The sequence below is a fragment of the Martes martes genome (genome assembly GCF_963455335.1).
Source record: "Martes martes genome assembly, chromosome: 9".
NCBI classification, from domain to species: Eukaryota; Metazoa; Chordata; class Mammalia; order Carnivora; family Mustelidae; genus Martes; species Martes martes.
Window position 1 is genome coordinate 34,873,588 of NC_137896.1, and position 19,754 is coordinate 34,893,341.

Here is a 19,754-nt window from a genome sequence, read left to right on the forward strand (position 1 = left end):
TGGCCAGAGACCGGAAAGAGCCGGGGGCGGAGCTCTTGCGGCGTCAGTCTCTGCAAAGGAATTGAAACTAAAGAATTTAAATAACATCAAGTGGATGTGTTAGGGTACAGTATCCGCCTTATGGCGCGCGCTTCGGAACTATTTTTGACTGAATGACGAAGTAGTCAACGGTTTCCCGCAACACACTATCCTCCCAGATTTGACCAATCACAAGGCGCCTGATTCTTTTTTTTTTTTTTAATTTTTTGGCGCCATTTCCCCGCCCTCTTTTACGTCTGCTTCCAAAACCAGGAGAAATGGAATAGCTCATCACCACGTCCCTGGATCGGGTTGGAAAGTGGACATGCGCAAACGAGAGCTGGTCGCTTTGACAGAGCTCTTGCCCATAGCTTTTCCTATGGGGGTTTTGGGGAGGTCGGGAGTCCTCCAACTCTTTCGTTTCACAAAGTAGATAATTTTGACAGTGTCTACCCATCCTGCTTCTTAGCTCCTGGACAAAACTTTTGTTTTTCTGTAGTATTCAAAAGAATTACAGAGGAAAATATGTGTATCTCTATTTTAAAGTTTATCCGGCATTATGAAAGCCACCTTTGCTTTCTGACCTTCTTTATAACCTGATTCTTGTGCTTGTAATTTTCCGGTATCAAGGTGCTCTGAACCACAGAAACGTTAGGTTTTTTTCTTTCCTCTCGATCATCTCCGCCGTGTAGCACTATGGGTAACCGTGATTCGTTACCTGCCAATCATATTCACGGCGCTCTTAGTCTCTGAATAGCCAGCCTTGGACGCCATTTTTGTTTTGGGCTCTCCTTGAAAAAAATGGGCGGAGGCCATTTTTCTTTGGGGTAGATTCCGCGCGTTATCCTGTCCCCCTCAGTGTTTCGCCGCCATCTTAAGTCCTGGTTTTGGCCTCAGCAGAGCGTGAGGCCGCTCAGATCATCTTGTGTTTGGGCGGCGGCGGCGGCTTTTTTCCCAGCGCGCGGGGAAACTCTGGGAAAGGGGAAGTAAGGCCGAAGCTTGATCCCCAAAGCATCTGAAGGTGGGCTTGAGAGCCCGCTCTTTGTTTAGTTTGTTTCCTCAGCCAAGTACTCCTCCACCAGTGACCCTGGACAGTAACAAAACTAATAAAATCCCGAACCCAAACCCTGCCACCATCATAGGTAAGAACGTGGAACTCCTGACGACCTAAGTGTTCCTTCACTTGAACTATTTGCCCATCTCCTACTCCTCCCACTCCCCAAGGTTTCTTTATTTTGATTTTTTAGCCTTTTTCTGAATTCTTTTCCCTGTGCTTTCAACTTTTTTTCATTGTTTTCGAAGTGCTAAAGAGTTGTTAACCTAAGGGTGCAGGAAACTTAGGCAGAAAAGTGGAAAGTTTTGGTCTGGAGAATTTTTTGGTTTTTTTGGGGGGGGGGAGGAGATGGAGTAAAGTGAATGGGCCAGGTGTTTGTATCAAACTGTGGCTGCCCACAACTTTTTATAGAAAAGCAGTCTCTTCTCAGACGTTTTTAGGTTACGACCTAAGTATGGGTTGTGTTTGTATATACCGCCCGTTCACTCATTCATTGCGTTTATTGAGTACCTAATGTATTCTAAGCCATAAGGATTCTGCAGTAAACCAAACCAAACGGAAACGAAACTCCTTTCTTTCTTGGAGTTTGCATTCTATCTGACCTCAAAAGCTATTAGGCTGGGGCAGGTGATAATCTGTGGTTGTTAGCACTGTTGGAATATGACAAGTATCCCCCTGCTTCTTCCTCGATCTCCTCACCTTCCTTTTTTTTTTTTTTTTTCCCCCCCCTGCACTAAGGAGAAATTGTATTGACACTTATTTCTTGGGTCCTAGATGCCACCATAGTTGTAGGCCAGGTGGCTAATTTTATGACCAATATTCAAGTTACTTAGAGTCTTGCTCAGAGTGTGGCCTATTGACAGCATCACCTGGGAGCTTCTTAGAGACTTTAGTCTCAGATCCCATCTTAAGATCCAGTGAATCAGAATTTTCCTAGGGAGTGTACCTTAAAATTCATGGAGCATTAATTCAGGACATGAACTCAAGATATAGAATGCCTCTTTTCAACCTGTGTTTCTTGAACAGTTCACAGTATATTGTCAGTTTATTCCATGTTTTCCATGCAGTAGACATATGACATGTTTTCCTGGCCTTTTGTTTTTTTTTACATTTGTTTGTTTATTTATTTATTTATTTTTCTAGAGAGAGGGGTAGGGAGGGGAAGAAGGAGAGAGGGAGCCCCAAGTCAGTCCCCACTGCTATGCATGGAGACTGACTTGGGGTCTTGAACTCTGGAGCCTGAGATCATGACCTGAGCCGAAACCAAGAGTCTGACACTTAAACGATTGCGCCACCTGGCCGCCCCTTTCTTTTTTTTTTTTACCCATCAACTTGATGTCTAGATAACAATTTAGTGTTCTAAAACATTGAGAATTTATCAGTCTGGCATATTATTATGTAACTTGTCATGGCAACACCTGTGTGCATATTTTTACTTTTAATTTATTAGAAGTTGAATTCAAAAGCCTGCACGTGTTCAACAGTTCAATATTGACTTGGAAAACCTTGGGCCATGCTTTACCGAAGTTGTTTGTGGCATCTTGCTCTCTTCCGTCTTCCTCTAATGAGAAATGTAATAATTTAAAAAAAGATTCCAGGCCAGTATCTGCAGTTTTAGACCCTGTGGTTGGAATTTAGGAACAAGTAAGGTGTTTGAGAGAACAGCAAATTACTTTTATGTTTTTCACATGCTGTGTTTAGATTTTTTTTTAAATCCCAGATGGATTTACTTAAAATTACTTAAAAATCAAATAAATAAATAAATAAATAATTTTTTTTTTTTTTTAAAGCTTCCCAGCTTTCCAGGAACCAATCAGCTTGCCATTTATTTGTTCTGTGTGCTCAGTAAGTTGTCCAGCTTTTCTCTGTTGTCTCTTTTTCACTTATTAATTTGGAAAAGAATGAAGGTTGTGTAGTTTTTTAATTTATCCTTACGTGAGTTTTTCAAAATGCAGCAAATGCTTCAGTGTTGTGTAAATATAATATGTACTGCTTTTGATTGTTACGTATTGAATCTTGTGTATGCCAGTAGAGTATAGTGGGTAAAGGAATGAACTTCAGAGCCTTATGCCCTGGGTTCAAATCCTAACTCCTCCACATACTAGCTGTGTGACCTCGAACAGATTACTTAACTGCTTCAGTTTCCTAAAATAGGGTTGATACTAGGGTTAGATAAGTTAATAATAGAAGATTGCTTAAAACAATACCTGGGGGGTGATTACAGCTCTGTACGTATTAATTGTTGTTTTTTGTTATTATAATTAAATCTTCGGGTTCTTAAAGTTATGTTCATTCATGAAAATCACTAAGGGAAAAGGTATTACAGTTCCATGACTTTAGGACACGTACCCGTTGGGAAGAGAGGGGGTCGGTCTAAATGTATTAGGAAAACAAATTTAGTTTTATTTTTGTTTTTTTAAAAGATTTTTTATTTTATTTATTTGACAGAGAGAGACACAGCGAGAGAGGGAACACAAGCAGGGGGAGTGGAGAGGGAGAAGCAAGCTTCCCGCCGAGCAGGCAGGCAGTCTGATGTGGGGCTCGATCCTAGGACCTTGGGATCATGACCCCAGCGAAAGGCAGAGATGCTTAACGACTGAGCCACCCAGGTGCCCCACATATATATTTTTTTAATGGTATTTTTCTTTTTAAACAGCCTTATTGAGGATTATAGGTATATCTTGCTTTATTGTGCTTTGCAGATACTGTCTTTTTTTACATATTGAAGGTTCAGGGCAACCCTGCACTGAACAAGTCTTTCAGTGCCATTTTTCTAACAGCATTTGCTTGCTTCATGTCTCTGTGTCACATTTTGGGTAATTCTTGGAATATTTCAAACTTTTTCATTATATTTGTTATATTATTCATATTATTCATTCAAACTTTTTCATTATATTTGTTGCTCTGTGATCAGTGATTTCAGCTTGCTGAAAGCTCAGGTGATGGTTAACACTTTTTAGTAATAAGGTATTTTTAAATTAAGGTATGCACATTGTTTTTTTTGACATAATGCTGGGCCAAATTTAATAGACTACATAGTATAATTTAACATCACTTTTTTTAAAGGAATATAAAACCTTATTGACCACTGATTACCGGTATTTACAATAAAGTAAATGATATACAGTTGGATAACATTCTGACTACAAAATTACTGTTTTTCCTGGTTTCTACTGAATCAGTAACTCAAATACTGAGAAGACTGAGACTACATGTCAGGAATAAGTTAGGGTAGGGACGCCTGGGTGCCTCAGTTGGTTAAGCGTCTGCCTTTGGCTCAGGTCATGACCCTGCAGTCCTCAGATCAGGGGCAGAGGAGTCTGTTTCCCCCTCTCCCTCTGCCTCTTCGCGGGCTGTGTTCTTTCTTTCAAGTAAATAAATAAAATCTTAAAAAAAAAAAAAGTTGGGATAAAGAAAAAACATACAGGTCAAGAATTCAGATTATAGAAGTCTGTCCACTCATTTATTCTAGCAGGTGCTAAATTGCCAGCATCTCTACCCATTTGATTATGATTAGATTTTCACGAATGCAGTCTTAGACATCCCATGAAACATGAGCTTTTAGGCAGTACAGGTCTCTGATAGTTCGTGAGTTTGGGGTGTTGGGCTCATGCTTTTGCAGATGTATGTTTTCAGTTGTTGTTAGTCTGCCGTTAGAAGCATCAGTAAATTTCAGGACTCATAGTTGTTAGCCTCATTTTGAATGAATACTTATGGTCATCACCTACCGTCGGGTATTGCTTACGGACTGGTCACAGGGATTTCAACTTCGTGAAAAGGAATGGTTCACTAGAAAGAACCTTTAAATGTCCATTTAAGTTTCGTTTACCTAATTAAAACATACCAGGACTTGTCTAGTTTTTGTTGTTTGGGTGGGGAGGTCATTGGTGATGATAAAATTTTCCTTCCAGGGATCTTGCAAATAAACTTGCATTTATATGACTATAGATATGGATATGGATTCTGATATTGCTTCTTGTAAATTGTCCAATTTAAATTGTCTACATAATATTTAAATTGTCCAATTAATTACAAACTTGAAAGATTAGGAAAAATTTCAGGAAAAATTTCAATTTGATTTTTTTTTTTTTTAGATTTTATTTATTTATTTGACAGACAGATCACAAGTAGGCAGAGAGGCAGGCAGAGAGAGAAGGGAGGAAGCAGGCTCCCCGCTGAGCAGAGAGCCCGATGCGGGGCTTGATCCCAGGACGCTGGGATCATGACCTGAGCCCAAGGCAGCAGCTTTAACCCACTGAGCCACCCAGGCGCCCATTTCAATTTAATTTTAAGTGATTTATTTCTTCAAAATTTTTTTTACTTTTAAAGATTTTTTAAATTAGCGCAGAGGGAGAGGGAGAAGCAGATCCCTGCTGATCAGGGAGTCTACTGCGGGGCTCAGTCCCAGGACCCTGAGATCATGACCAGAGCCTAAGCAGACACTTAACTGAGCCACCCAGGCGCCCCTTAAATGATTTATTTCTTGTTACCGAAAATGGTAGCGTGCCAGAAACATGGGTTTATCCATGGTTATAAAATGTTTCCCATTCACCGCAATCGGTCCAGTACTTTTTCCACCACAAATTCTTCAGGCTCTGCCTCTTCTAGTTTTTTACTTTCTCTGCTCTGTTTCTTTCCCTTTTTTTGCAGTGTAGTGTTTTTGTTTTTTTTTTCTTTTTAAAAATTTATTTATTTAACAGAGCGAGAGAGATCACAAGTAGGCAGAGAGGCAGGCAGAGAGTCAGGGGGAAGCAGACTTCCCGCTGAGCAGGGAGCCCGACACAGGGCTCTATCCCACCACCCTGAGACCATGACCTGAGCTGAAGGCAGAGGCTCAACCCACTGAGCCATCCAGGTGCCCTGGCAGTGTAGTTTTTATTGGAGGCCATTTTCTTATTGCAGACTTGCGTAGCTATTATTCACCACCTCCGAGATGCTCCAGGTCCCTGGTCTTAAACATCACTTTTATAGGCACTTGAGAACCAAAACATTCATGTGATTCACTTCATTGTGATAATCCCTTCATTGTGGTGGTTGTGGCGTTGACCAGGAGTATCACCATGGTGTGTCTGGAATTGTCCTACAGTAAAGTGCACAAATTTAAGGTGTGTAGTTTGATGTGCTTGACATGGATATACTGGTAAAACCAATACTACAGTCAAGATATGTTCCCCAGAATGAACATACCCGTATTCCCCGAATTTCCTTCTGCTCTTTTATAATCCCTCTGGCTGCTCTCTTCCAGGCAACCACTCCTTTGCTCTCTGTCATGATATATGTCACTGTAGGTAAGTTTGCATTTCCTTGCTTATCTAAAAGGAATCTTATAGTACATGCTGTTTTTTGGTGGGAGTCCTGAGAGTGTGGTTTCTTTTCATGATTGAGCATGTTCTTTGTTTCAAGTATCAATAGTCATTTTTTTTTTAAAGATTTTATTTATTTATTTGACAGAGATCACAAGTAGGCAGAGAGGCAGGCAGAGAGAGAGGGGGAAGCAGGCTCCCCGCTGAGCAGAGAGCCTGATGCCAGGCTCGATCCCAGAACCCTGAGATCATGACCTGAGCCCAAAGCAGAGACTTAACCCCCTGAGCCATGCAGGCTCCCCAATAGTCTTTTTTTTTTTTTTTTTAATCACTAGGTAGTATTTTCTTGATAGAGGTCCTGTAATTTGTTTATACATTCACCAGTTGATGGACTTTGAGGTGGTTCTTATTTTCATAGTACTCCTTTTCACTTCGCTTTGTTTTCCAGCTTATTTGAATTGGGGGGGAAAAAAAGGCCAATTATTTGGTATCCATGCCTTCTGTGTACACTGAAACCGGGAGGTGGCAGTGGTAAAATGGGTATGTCGTGGGATTTTTTTTTACCTTTGCCTTTGTTAAGTTTATGGATTAATGTTTTTTAAGTGAATCATGTTATGGCTTTTTAAAAATGCAAAATGTGGGGCGCCTGGGTGGCTCAGTGGGTTAATAAGCCTCTGCCTTCAGCTAAGGTCATGATCTCAGGGTCCTGGGATCCAGTCCCATATCAGGTTGTCTGCTCAACAGGGAGCTTGCTCCCCCAACCCCCAACCCTGCCTGCCTCTCTGCCTACTTGTGATCTCTGTCAAATAAATAAATAAAATCTTTGGAAAAAAAATGCAAAATGCATGCATTGACTTTTTAGTGGGCTGGAGCTCTTGATATGTACATGCCTAGTAATTGTAAGCTGTGTTGAATTTTTAAAGCCTACTGTTTGTATATTACTTTCTGGATATTGAAAACAGTAATGGATGCACACTAAGAAACCTACCCATCAGGCAACAGAGTAGAGATCTAAATGGAGATTACTGCTCATTTAATATTGGTGTAGGTACATTTCTAAAGTCTTGGCTTCTGTTATAGAGAAGCAGTGCCTCCTGGTTATTATGGCATTGACGTTTTGTGCTTGAATATATTAGAGCTGGTAACTAAAATTGGATTTGACTTCTGTTAGTTATAGGATAATACATAGAATATTGCTGTTAGAATATCTTGGATATTTAAGTGTCACTCTGTTGATTCTCTAGTTAGAAAAGTTTGGATTTTGGTTTTGCAATTAAAAAATTATTTTTAAATTTATATATGGTAAAATTCATTGTTTTTGTTATACACTTTCATGAATTTTGACCACTGCACTGAGTTTTGTAACCACGATGTCAGTCAGAATGCAGGACAAGTTCATTATCTCCCCACCTCTCCCCCACCCCCTGCCAAAATTCCCTTCTGCTGCTCCCTTTGTAGTAACTGTCTACCATCCCTAGATTAGCAATCAAAGATCTGCAGTCGGTCTCTATAGTTTTCATGTTGAAAGGATTAGATTTCAAGACAGTTATGTTAATAATTATCAGGTTTTTTTTTTGTACTGTGAAGGTGACTGGACAACCGTTATCAGAGTGGGGCTTGGGGCTTGCAGTTAAGAACTGAGTTGATTAGGTGTTCTTTGTGCCTGTGGTGTTTGTAATGATTATGGTTAAGGTAGACCAGGGAACTGATAGAGGAAAAGATGTTAGAGTTCAAAGCCAATGGCCAAGGAAGAACTCTTGAGACATCTTCAGTGCAAAAAGGTGACTTTATTACAGCGTGGGGACAGGGCCCGTGGGCAGAAAGAGCGTGGTCATAAGAAGTGGCTCATTATATACTTTCAAGTTGGGAGGGGGTTAGGGATGGTGTAAGCATCTCTGGTATTTGGAAGCAAGGTTTTCAGGATCCTGAGGGGTCTAGCTGCTGTTAGGAAAAGGTCATTTATTACTGTTTAATAAAAACTCAGTCATGAGACCTTTCAGATCTGTATTGGTGGGTCATATGCTTGGAGGATGACTGCCAACAGGTATCTTGGGGGTAGAGATAAAGTTTCCAAAGGAATTTTTATATGTTAAAGGAGATTTACAGGGTCCTGGAGTTCGGGCTAAGATTGCCAAAGTGGCAACATTGAGGCAGTTGAATCTCTGGAGGAATGTCACTTTGCTTGTTTCAAGGATTTGTCAATGGCTGTAAGTATAAGGAAACTTAATAATTGTTCTTCTGCCTTTGTTTCCCACATCACCACCACTGATGTCTCAGAAACTCTGCCAAGTATTACCTGTCAGATCTTATCTATTTCTTACAGGACCTCTAGATGGACACTCATTATTATCCCACTTCACAGATAAGAAAACAGGAGACTTAGAGGAATTGAATAACTTGTCTGAGATCACTTGAAGAGGCAGGATTTGAAAACACGTCTGTTTTACTAGACCCTAAAGACTGTGCCTGCCCCCCAAAGCAGGTGCCTGTATCTGTTTCTGACAAAGTATTAAATAAAAATTAGACCTTGTCTACTAGTGAAGCATCCCATGCCAGGATCAGTGAGGATTTTTTGTGCACACAGCAGGAAGTGAGGGGCCCAGATACTGGGCCAACTGGCTGGATAAAGGGTGTAGAGTGACTGAAAGGTAGTACCATTTCATAGAATTATTTTTGGTAGAGGATTTCAGTATTTGACCTACATTTAAAGACAAAAGGAAAGAAAGTCCTGGGGCGCCTGGGTGGCTCAGTGGGTTAATGCCTCTGCTTTCGGCTCAGGTCATGGTCCCGGGGTCCTGGGATCGAGCCCCGCATCGGGCTCTCTGCTCAGCAGGGAGCCTGCTTCCTCCTCTCTCTCTGTCTGCCTCTCTGCCTACTTGTGATCTCTGTCTGTCAAATAAACAAATAAAATCTTTAAAAAAAAAAAAAAAAAAGGAAAGAAAGTCCTAATGTTTTTGTCACTTGCATTATTGTCATTGTCACTTGCATCACTTCCACTGTTGGAGCTTCCCTGTTTGTTTTTTGCCTTGTTTTGTTTTTCTTTTTTAGAAGCTGATTTTGGCATTCAAAATTACCATAGGAATAGTAGGAAAAGCTGATTCTTCCTTACAATTACATTGCCGTCTTAAGCTTTATCTCAGTTGTCAACAGCAAGATCTTTGTTCATTTGTTAGTTTTCCTTGGTATTTTTGTTAAAGTTTGTGGTTACTTCCTTGATACTGAGTTTTGGGTTTTGTGGGGTATTTTTGGTGATAAAATTAGATTGGGACAGGGAATGAAATGATTTCTCATTCTTTGAATTATGGTTGTTCCTTTAGGAGTCCTAGGGTCTTTGTTTTCTGTTTGTGCTCCCAAAGTTAGCAAACGTTTTTTTAAGATGAAAAAGGGAAGTATAGTAACTTTCTTGATAAAATTTGAAATCCAGAGATTAGAAACCTAAAGCTAATTTCTAGCCTCCTTAATCTGGGGTAGTTGCTTTGGTTTATGACACAGGCCAGCAAATCTAAAAGGAAGACAAATGTGAACTTCAGAATGCCTTGGATTTTCCCACAGAATAATCTAGAAGGTCACTGACTTTCTTTATTAGCATTTATTTCTGCTCTGTATTTAAATGACAGACAATCATGTGATAATGTTTAATTTACTTCCATTCCCTCCCCAAATTAATTTTCTTAAAGATCTTAGGATCTTTCTGTCTCTATGAAAGACGTTAATGCACACATATTTTTGGTGGGGTCATACTCTATCAAAGTCTCCTCTTTGTGAAAAGAATGACTGTTTTCAGGCCAGAGAACGTGGGCTCAAGAATGCAGAATAGAGGATGAGATGTAATTTGTAAGATTTATAATATATTTTAACTTCTCAGGATACTTACGTAAATTGTATATTTCAGATATTTGGAAAATTGATCTTTTTGGAGATTGTCCTGAACTTCTTAAAATCAGGCAATAAACTAAAAAATTCTGCTGAACTTAGACTTTAGTTGGAAGCTCTGGTAGCAAGGCTTCTTTTTTTTCCCCTCACAGATTTTATTTATTTATTTGAGAGAGAGAGAACAAAGTAGGGGGTGGGCAGGGAGAAGCAGGCTCCCCACTGAGCAGGGAGCCTGACGCAGGCCTTCTGTCCTAGGACTCTGGGATCATCACCTCTGAGCCAAAGGCATATGCTTAACCAACTTAGCCATCTTGGTGCCCCTGATAGCAATACTTAGCATTATGCTCTAAACCCCGCGGCACTGAGCTTGTTGCTCTGTCTTGAAAGCAACTTTAGGCCTAGGGAAGTAGTTTTTTAAGATGCATACTTTTGTGTGTGTGTGTGTGTGTGTGTGTGTGAGAGAGAATGTTTATGATGACCAGTAAAGCAAGTCTAGAAAAATCTCAGGATGTTCCCAGATTTAAAATTGAATGAATACAGAGGCTAAAAATACCTTTTCTATTCAAATGAATATTAGAATATCCATATTTTAAAAATAAAATTACACAGTGAAAAACTCACATTTATGGCCTACACTTCAACAATACCTATGATCTGTTGCCCATTATTTTTAAGAGGAAACACTTTGATCTTTTGTTTACAAGTTTATGTGTATTATAACTCTTTCAACTTAGGCTGCATGATACATTCAACTTAAGTGTTATTTATGTACTGAAATATGTCCAGAGTGCTTTGACCTCTTTTTAAGAAAGCTTAATGTGGAATTTGAGATTTGGGGACAGTAAGAATTTATTAAATAAACAGGTGTAAATCTAAAAAAAAAAGTCTGTAGCCCCTTATTTAGTACCATCAACAGGCTCAAGTCAGCAAGCTTTTTTTTTTTTTAAGATTTTATTTATTTATTTGACACAGAGAGAGTACAAGCAGAAGGAGTGACAGGGAGAGGGAGAAGTGCAGACTCCCTCTGAGCAGAGAGCATGACATGGGGCTCAATCCTAGGATGCTAGGATCATGACCTGAGCCGCAGGCAGATGCTTAACCGACTGAGCCACCCAGGTGTCCCCAAGTCAGCATACTTTAGATGCATACCTGTGCCATGCACCAGGTGTCAAAGAAGATGGACCTTATTCTCAAGACACGTATAGTCAGACAGAGGAGAGAGACTGAGGACCAGAAGCACTTGTAATTTACTGAGCTAAGCATGAGAGTAGTGGCAGTGTGAGGTGCCCATGTGGCCCAGAGCAGACTGATTCAGTCTAGAGATTTATAGAGGCCTCCACAGAGCAGGTGGTGTCTGAGTTAGGTTTCAGAGGACAGCTCCCCTCAGGAGGGAGAGGACGTTCTCTAGGACTGTCTGTATGGGTGATGGTGGGGAGAGTGGGAGCTTCATGTTCAAGGACAGTTGGTGGAGGTGGCTGTGTGGGGGGCAGTGAGGCCATGGAGTTGCCTGAGCGGTGAGATGGAGGTGCGTGTGGAGGGCCTGAGAAGTGTGGGAGATCCCAGTCAACAGTTCTGATTGGAGGACTCCTGCTCAGTTAGCTCCAGTGATGGTTTTGGGGGTAGAGAAGTGCTTTGGTTGTGGGGACCTTCATGATAACTAGCTCTTCGGGGTCTGGGACTTTTGGCATCTCCAAGTAATGATTTTTCCTTCTCCTGGAAGGCAGATGGGTCCGTCTTTGACTTTCATTTGTTTGGTCCCAGATGATGGGCTGTGTGCCTGAAGTAAGAGAAGAGAGCAGAGTGTGTGCTTTCCTCAGATTCTCTTGTAAATGGTCTCTCTGTATTTAGACTTCAGGCTTCCCAGCCTTTAAGAAAGAATAGTGAGAGACATACCTCTCACCTCCCCAAAGAAGGTAAGAGTTATGATTGGTTGTTGTGCAGTGGTTGTAAAGGCATAAATAATAGAAGGGATCAGGAAATTCTTCCACCTCCACTCCCCATCACCTTGCCCGACCTGTAGACTTGGCTAGGAGACAGGGGCATCTTGTTCTGGGTACCGCCTTTGCCTATTTTTCTATTGGATTGTTTAATTTTGGAATGTCCTTTGCTGGTTCTATGTCTTATATAGAATATGTCTTCTCCCAGTTTGTCAACCCCCCCATTTCTTTATTGTGGATTTTTTTTTTTTTAAAGATTTTATTTATTTATTTGACAGAGAGCGAGATCAAGTAGGCAAAGAGGCAGGCAGAGAGAGAGGGGGAAGCAGGCTCCCCGCCGAGCAGAGAGCCCGATGTGGGGCTCGATCCCAGAACCCTGGGATCATGACCTGAGCCGAAGGCAGAGGCTTAATCCACTGAGCCACCCAGATGCCCCTTTATTGTGGATTTTGATGAATAGAAGTTTTAATTTTTGTAAGCTTTTTATTTTGAAATAATTAGAGATTTACAGGAAGTTGGCAAAAAAGGGGGAAGGTCCTGTGTACCCTTCACTCAGTTCCTCCCCAGTAGTCATATCTTGCATGTTTATAGAGCCACAATTAAAGCCAGAGAATTGACATTGGTACAATACACAGAGTTTATTACATTTAAGCAGTTTTACACGTATTTATTTAGATCTGTGCCATTTTATCACATGTGTTTATGTAACCATCACCAACCACTGTCAGGGTACAGAACTCCACTGCCATAGGCTCTTCCATATCACCTCTTTATGTAAAGCCACGTACCCCTCCCCCATTCTTAATCCATGGCAACCTTTAATCTGTTATTCACTTCTATTATTTTGTTATTTCAAGAATGTTAATAAATGGAATCGTACATTAAATAGCCTTTTAAGATTGTCTTTTTTTTTTTCCCATTCAGCATAATTCTTTTGCGATCCATCCAAGTTGTTACCTATATCAACTGTTCATTCTTTTTTTTTGTGCTGAGTAATATGCTATGGTATAGAGATACAGCCATCTGTTTAACCATTCACCCCCTGAAGGACATAGGACATCTGGGTTGTTTCCAGTTTGGGGCTATTATGAATGAAGTTTGCTGTGAACATTTGTATACAGATTTTTATGTGAGCCTGGGTTCTCATTTCTCTCAGATAAACTCCCAGGAGTGAAATTTTTGAGTCATATGGTAAGTGCATACTTAGTTTTATAATAAACCTGTCTCTCTTCCATTGTGGCTGTACCACTTTAATAGTCCCACAGGTAATGAGAAATACATTTTCCCTGCATCCTCATCAACATTTGGTGTTACCCCTGTTTTTTATTTGCCATTCCGGTAGGTATGTAGTGATATCTCATTGAAGTTTTATTCGCATTTTTCTGATGGCTCACAGTGTTGAGCATCTTTTCATGTGCTTATTTATCATCTGTATGTCCTCTTTGGTGAGATGTCTTTTCATGTCTTTCACCCATTTGCTGACTGGATTGTTTTTTTTTTTTTTTTTTTTAATTGGTGAGTTTTGAGAGTTCTTTATATGTTCTAGTTCTAAGACTTTTGTTGGATATGTGAATTGAGGATATTTTCATCCAGTCTGTAGGGAAGTTTTAATTTTAATGTGGTCAGATCTACCATTCTTTTTTTTTATGCTTTGCATTTTTTGTATCCAGTTAAAAAACTCCTCCTTTACCCTGAGTTCTTGAAAACATTTTCTAAGAGGTTCTGTTTTTTTTTTTTTACATTTTAGTTTTTAGTCCATCTGTAATCGATTTTTGTGTGTTGTATGAAATAGTGCTTCAGTTTCATCTTTTTCCAAATGGATAAACAGTTGTTCAGCCACAATTTATTGAATGAATAATCTCTTCATTTCCCAGTGATCAGCAGTGCTGCTTCTGTCATCCATGCCCATAAGCGTGGAGGTTTGTTTTTTAGTCTGTGTGGTCTGTCCCTTTGGACTGTTTACCCCTTTGCCAGTACATTATTTTATTTACTGTAGCACTGTAGTTTAGCTATGTCTGGTAAGTATCCTTTGTTTTTCTTCTTTTCTCTTCTCCTTTACTAGTATCTTAGTCCTCTTTGCTCTCAGATTCCCTATTCAGAATTGTGCTTAGAATTGCATTAAGTTAGAAGAGCAATTTGAGGAGGTCTTCCACATTTCTTATTAAATTTATTTCTAGGGACACCTGGGTGACTCACTCGGTTAAGTGTCTGCCTTCATTCAGTTCAGGTCATGATCCCAGGGTCCTGGGATCGAATTCCGCATCGGGTCCCTTGCTCAGCGGGAGGCCTCCTTTCTCCCTCTGCCTGTTGCTTCCTCTGCTTATGTTCTCTCTCTCTCATAAATAAATAAGTTAAATTAAAAAAAGGTAAATTTATTCTAAGATATTTTATATTTGTCAATGCTAGTTTAAAAGATATTTTAAAATTGACATTTTCTGCCTCTTTTGGAGAAATTGCTTTTATTGGTTTGTCATGAAGCATGTTTGCTACATATTTTGCAGACAGTTTTTTATGATTAAGAAATTTTTTTTTTAGCTTATTTATTCATTTATTTATTTATTTATAATATAGTAATCTCTACACCCGTGTGGGGCTTGAACTCATGACCCTGATATCAAGAGTTGCATGCTCTTCTAACTAAACCAGCCAGGTGCCCCTATGATTAAGAAATTTCTTTTCTCAGATTTCTAATGTTCTTTATTTTTTTTCCTACCTCTATTAAAATGACCATGTCTTTTTTTTTTCTTCCTACTTTAATTTTTTAGTATGGTGATTTTTCCAGTGTTAAACCAACCTTGTACTCTTCTGATAAACCTCACTTGGTTCTGGTGTATTGTTTAAATGTTGTTAGATTCAGATTGCTTCTTTTTGTTTAGGTTTCTTGCCTCTTTGGTCACGTGTGGAATTGGCTGTCATTTTCTTTTCCTGTACTGCCCTCATCTGGTTTTGCTCTCAGGACTTCATATAATGAGTTGTTGAGGGGGGCGGGTTCCCTCTTCTCTTTTTCTGGAGGGATTTGTAAAGTGGTATTATTTGTTCCTTGAACTGCTGTTGGATTTTGGATCACAAAGATTTAGCAATAGATGGACTTGAGAATCCTTGAGAATCCAGAGGCAGAAAGAATTAAATGCCTAGGCTCAAATCCAAAGGGCACAGTTCCATGACTCAGGCATTTCATCATTTCAGAAACCCTAAAGTTAAGGTAACAGCCATTTTATTACCTTCACACTGAAGTCCATGCAAATCCATGTAAGAGAGGCTTGGAAAATACCCCATTAACCCAGCAAACTTGGCCCCTTAGGTTTCTAGCCTTATCTAGTGAAGTTGCAGAACCTAGTGGGGAGAGGGAGCCTTGAAAGAAAGGCACTCTGACAGTTTAAGGAAAACCTAGGAGAGCCAGCGGAAACCTCACTGGCTCCACCGTGGAGTAGCAGCTCTAAGGGCCCTTAATCTGTGTATTGCCCAGTGTGCTGATAGGGGATCACTTTCTTCTGAGTATCAAAGAAATATTCACCATGGGGTATTTTTTATGAAAGTTGTAAAGATTCAATATACTTTTTGGAAAATTTCCCTAAAAACAGCAAAAATAAAATGGTCGGGTGTGTTAATGACCCAGCTTCTATTATCTGGAATATTTTTCTTTAGCAGACATTTCTTGAGCACCCTCTAGTGTCAAGCAGTGCTCTAAGGGCTATTCACCTTTGAGAACTGGTTCCTACCTGGGTGGATAAGAGGGCTTTTACTGTATTTGGGAATTAGCAGACCAGTTCACCATTTAGCTCATTTCTAGTACTTGTCCCTAATGATGTAATGAAGCAAAAGGAATATGTCTTCCTTTTCTAAAATGACCAGCAGATTTGCAGGCTCAAGGTCTATACAGTTGGCTGTTCAGATGTGTTTTTGGGCTTTATGTTGGTGGACTTTATTTTTTGTTTATGAAGATATGTGCCATGTCACCTAGCACAATGGTATATTAAAGTCATTCAGACCACGTCTCCTCAAGTGTAGACTTCCTTCCTCTTCCATTAGCAGGAGAAAACCATCACTCATGTAGCTCTATTTAAAATCTTACTCTGTTGGGATCTTGTGCCTTCGTGGTGGGAATCGGCGGAGGGCGGGGGGGGGGGAGGTTGTTGAGGAAGGGAGGGTACACATACCTTGACAGTCCAGTTAACAATCGACCTTGGCAGTTCTGCAGTGGACAGATGGTCTTAGTTTGCTCTCAGCTGAGTTGACAAGACACTTTTCTCACCCTTGACTCTCAGCTGTGAGACCCTGGCCTGGTCTGACAAGTATACTCTCTAGGGGAATAGATGACAGGACTGAGAGTAGATAGTTTGTGAGGTCTCTCTTAGTCCTAAAGTTGTGACTTTTTGAACCTCCATACATTGTGGAAACAAATGAAAAAATTATAGACATTGAGAGGCAGAATGCCACATGATATTAAAAAATGGATTAAAAATAAGCAAAATATAAAAATATCAAATAGGTGAAGGGAATTAAGAGAAAATACATAAGCAAAATGTACAATATAGTTCCTTTTCCCCATGTGGCCTATTTTTACATTAGTGGGCCGTAATATATAAAAATATATACTATTTGGTCCTAGATTCCTACAGATCATATTTTTTTTTTAAGATTTTATTTATTTATTTGATAGAGATCACAAGTACACAGAGAGGCAGGCAGAGAGGAAGGGAAGCAGGCTCCCTGCTGAGCAGAGAGCCCGATGTGGGGCTCGATCCCAGGACCCTGGGATCTTGACCTGAGCCGAAGGCAGAGGCTTTAACCCACTGAGCCACCCAGGCGCCCCCAGATCATATTTTTGAGATTGGGCTTTGATGCTACTTTTTGAAGAATCCAGTCTTTAAAAAAATGTAGCTACTCTTGCTTTACTGATAAAAGTAAAAAGGAAAAAAAAAAATGAGTGCTTTAAGAATGAATATTGGAACCTTATTGTGAGTTGAAAAATGTAACCTTCACTGTAATATGGCCCATAATCTAATGGCAGATATGGTTTGAAAGCCTTGCTGCAGCCTCCAGTGTGGTCCACCTGTCCTTCAGGAAGGGAAGGACATGTGGGAAAATGAGTGTAAAATTAAAAAATAATTTGATCACATGCTTTCGCTTGGTTGGGTACTTGCTGACAAAACTCTCTCCCCCTTTCTCTGTCAGCTGTAGCACTTAAGCACCCTCCAATGAGGGATCCCCTAAATTCTTGGCAGAAGTTATTCAAACCTAATTTAGTATATTTAAGGGGATCAGTTTTGTGTTTATCAGGCTCAGATAGCGTAAACATCTACCTCAAGTTTTCAGGGCAGCTTTAATAAGTGTTGTTTTCAAACACATGTTCCATATTCTCTAGGAACTTATTTTTTCCATTTACACCTATTTCTAAATGGGGTTACTTGGTGAATGTCCTCCAGAATTTTTCTAAATCATATGCACTACATCATTCAGAGAATAGAAATGACTAATTAGAGTGATTTGGGGTTTGAATAGAGATGTTTTTGTCCATTAAAAAAATAGAATCAGGGGTGCCTGGGTGGCTCAGTTGGTTAAGTGTCTGACTTTGGCTTGGGTCATGATCCTGGGGTTGTGAGATCAAGCCCCTTGTGGGGCTCTGCACTCAGCAGGGAGTCTGCTTCTTCCTGTGCCCCTCCCTCCCACTTGTGCTTTCTCTGTCTCTCTCTCAAATAAATAAATAAAATCTTTAAAAGAGAAAAAGTAGAATCAAAGGTTATCACATTTTGAAAAAAAAAATCATCTGATTTTAAATCATCACCATTGCCTAAGTAGTTAATACTTATCAAGGGCCTAGTGTTTACAAAGGTTGTGTTGGGGGTTTTCATGTATCATTTTATTTAATCCTTTTGATAATTTTGAATTAGGTATTACTATCGTTTTTTAAATTAGTAATCTAGGACACAGAAATAAGTGCTTTTCTTATAATGAAACTAAGCATGCTCCAACTGCACTGTCTGTTGTGGTAGCCACTGACCACGGGTGTCAAACACTTGACATGTGGCCAGTCCAAATTAAGATGTGCTGGAAACAGAAAATATACACCCAATATACTTGCTTTCAAAGACTAAGGTAAAACATTTAGAATAAATATTTTTATAGTGATTATATGCTGAAATGATAATGTGGTGGATTTATTAGTTTAAATAAAAATATTTATTATTGAAATTATTTTATTAAATAAAATTAAATATTAAAATTATTAAAATTAATTTCCTCCATTTCTGTTTACATTTTTGTTAACTGCAACTGCTAGAAAATTGAAAAGTACATCCGCAGCTTGCATTCTGTTTCTCTTTTGTACAGTGGCGCTCTAACATCTGTGCACACAATTGAAATGGGCAAATAGTTCCATGTACAAGGCTTGTGACTTGTGGCATCCTTTTCAACTCATTCCTTCCTCCAGGGCAGCTGTCTTCATCTTGCTTTTCATGTTGGCGCCAAGTTTAGCACTTAACAATTGGGTCCATATCACTAAATTACTCGCTGTTTCTGCTTTATTATTATTGTTGCTGTGGCGGTTGTTATTGTTTTATATTGATTATAGGCTTTGCTTCTGAAACATCCCCTTAGCATTCAGGGGAGCTCTTGCTCAGTTTAACCCCTATACCCCTGCCACACAGGTTGCACATACACACATATTCTCCATCCTTGTAATATTGCTGTAAACGTGACCTTGCTTAGGTCGAGATTTAGGGTTTGTTGTCATGACTACACATGCTTGCTGTGACTGAGCTATGTATGAAGTACTCTTTTTATTTTCTGCACAATTTTTGTTTATCCTGGGATCAGTAATTGCCTTGTTGTTATTCGGTTGCCTAGCTTTCCGTGTTCCTGTCCTAATTCAATCTCAGATTCTCTACCAGTTGTCTAAAGTTAACTTTGCATGCTCGCAGATGCTTTTGAAGACGCATCTCTTGGAGACTCGGATACTGCTGTAGCCCCCACTCATGGTTCTCTCCTGGTCTGGCCCATGATCTCATGCAGGGAGGGATCTGCTTTCACCAGATCCTAGGATTTCCTCTGCATTTTGCCGATCTTGGCCTTCCTGTTTCCTTTATCTTCCTCTTTCTTGGTTAATTTCCTCATTTTGGTGAAGTACATCTTTAGTTAAGCTTCCTGAGAAAGGATGCATGGGATTTAAATTTTTTAAGACCTTGCATGTCTAAAAATGTCCCCTCCCCCTCATGTTTATATGTAATTGGAGGTTGGAAACAATTTTCTTTAGAATTTTGAAGATACTTTTCTATTGTCTTTTAGTCTCCGGAATTGCTTTGAGTCATTTGGAGCCAAACATTCACTCACCACCCCTTCCACCTACCTCCCACCCTCTTTTTAAAGTTTTTTTTTTTTTTTTTTAATCTCCAATGCCTGATGTTTTACTGTGTTATATGCCCTAACATGAGATGTTTCCATTCTAACTTTCATGTATGAGCCCTTCTATACTGGTCCTTTAATTTTTAATTTATTCTCTCTAATTTTTCATCTTTTTTTATTTTTGCTGAAGTTTCTGAATGACTTAACCGAACTCCAGAACTTCTGTTG

General features: G+C 39.6%; 1 protein-coding gene across 1 annotated transcript in view; it reads left to right on the plus strand.

Moving 5' to 3' along the window:
- Positions 1-1,008: 1,008 nt before the first annotated feature.
- SLX4IP (SLX4 interacting protein) overlaps positions 1,009-19,754 on the plus strand; it is a gene marked incomplete at its 3' end in the record, with an annotated part of 187,103 nt that continues 168,357 nt past the window's right edge. The window contains 3 exon segments of the mRNA XM_080813483.1: positions 1,009-1,160; positions 2,863-2,917; positions 6,318-6,360.